This window comes from Dipteris shenzhenensis, chromosome 18 (genome assembly GCF_047967505.1).
Source record: "Dipteris shenzhenensis isolate YYH24624 ecotype China chromosome 18, Dip_SZ_1.0, whole genome shotgun sequence".
Taxonomy (NCBI): Eukaryota; Viridiplantae; Streptophyta; class Polypodiopsida; order Gleicheniales; family Dipteridaceae; genus Dipteris; species Dipteris shenzhenensis.
Window position 1 is genome coordinate 32,587,325 of NC_141613.1, and position 2,161 is coordinate 32,589,485.

A 2,161-nucleotide genomic window follows, 5' to 3' on the forward strand; every position below is an offset into this window, starting at 1 on the left:
CTTTTGAGTGATTGATGCATAAACCTGAGGCTTGACAGAAAACTTCCAGGTAGTCCATTACACACCTAACATCTTGATCAATGTTTCTAGGAGTTAAGGTGGTGTCATCAGCAAATTGTTGGCATAATAATTGTTTACCATTGTTCAATCCTATCCCTTTTAGAGATTCCTCTTGTATTTGGCTTCTAAGAAGCCATCCTAGTGAGTCTGTAGTAATTGCAAATAAAAGAGGAGCTAGAGGGCAACCTTCTCTAATTGATCTCTTAAGAAAGAAGGGGTCACTCATAGTACCAGTGACATTGACTCTAGCTGTAGCATTAGTGAGTAGAAGCTTAACACTTGAGATAAAAAAGGGGCCCATTCCCATATCCTTCAAAGATTGGATTATAAAGTCCCACTCCAGCCTATCATAGGCTTTATCAAAATCAATCTTGAGAAAACATATATTCTATTTGGTTTCCTTAGCAAACTCTCACCCTTCCCAAATGTTGATGATAGCTTCAAGGAGGTGACGCCCTTTGATGAAACCTTTTTGCTCTGGAAGAATCCAATCCTTCATTTTGCCTTGGATCTTGAGAGCCAACGCTTTGGCAAATATATTGTGGCTACAATTCAACATTGTAAGAGGTCTCCAATTTTTTAGCTCATCCTTAGGGCCCTCCTTAGGGATCAGTTTTATAATTCCTCCATTTATGTGAAGGGGAAGAAAACCTTTCATAACACTTTCCTGCCATAGTAGCAAAAGGTATGGTCCAATTAGCTCCCAAATTTTTTTATAGAACTCAATGGGCAAATCATCTTCCCCTGGGGTCTTCCCTTCTGCCATGACAGTCATCACTGCTTCTTTCAACTCTTCTAGGGTGAAGGGTCTTTCTAGATAGGGGAGGCCAAAAGATTTAACAGCTTTATCTCCTATTATTTGGGAGAGCTACCTTGCTCTTTGGATGTCCTCATTAGGAGGGCAAGTGCTGGAGAGTAGATCTTAAAGTGGTTCTGAATATATTCAATATTCTCCTCAGAGTTGACTAATTGAGGGCCATTTGGTCTTTTAAGGAGAGGAATCTCCTCTTGACATCTTTTCCTTCTAATAATCCTGAAGGTCTCCTTAGTGGGCTTGTCTATTTTTCCAACCCACCAGTCTCTATAGTACACTTTGGAGTCATTTAGTCTAAGTTGTTCTTGCTTTCTAAGCTAACTTTTTTCCTTGTTTAATTTTGCATGAGCCTCCTCATCACCTTTTCTGGCTTTCTGCTCTTAAGTTCTAATATTATCTTGATTCTGATGCATCCTTTGAGCCCTGATCTGAGCCCTTTTCCCAAGCATGTGAGGCTGAAGTGTGCTTTGAGAAAGCACTATGCCAAGCCATCTTTATTAGGTTATGCACACTATTAAACTGGAAAAGTTTGGGGTCAAGTTTGAACCAGGATGGGCCCCTCTCCCCAGATCCAAAATCACATCTCAACAAGATAGGCTTGTGATCTGACAAGCTTAAGGAAGAGTATGTCACCACACTTAATGAAAGATGTCTGTTCAACAAGTTTTGGGAAATATAGAATGTGACTAATCTAGCCTCCCTTCTGTTTTCCCCTACCTGACTATTGCACCAAGTAAACTCTATGTTATTACTGACATCAGCCAATTGCCAGTGTTCTTTACACTCTTCCCAAGCAAGTAATTCAGATCCTCTGATGCATGTGCCCATTCCCTTCCATCTGTCTGTTTTATTCTCTACCATATTGAAATCACCCATTATTATGCAATTTCCATTTGAGCATTGAAGAGATTCCCAATCAACTTTCATACAACATTGCAACATTAACCGTCTGTTATGAACATCTTTAATAACTTGAGAAATGCAATTCTTGTAGTGGGTCAGGATACCTAGAGCTGTGCCCCCTTTGCCATCCTCATGAGCAGTGTAATACCAAATCTATTACTTTTAGTCTATCCTCAAGGGTAGACTTACTTGCCTTGACTTCTTACAATACTAAGAAGAGAGGTGATAATGAATTAGCTCTTAGCCAGAAGGCTAATTCTTCACTTCTCCCAGGATCCATCAATCCTCTAACATTGAGAGTCAAGAAAGTCATTGTTTTATCTAACATTCTTCTTCTGCCCCTTTTTTACCATGGGGTTAGAGCTGTTCATTGGCATTGTAGCT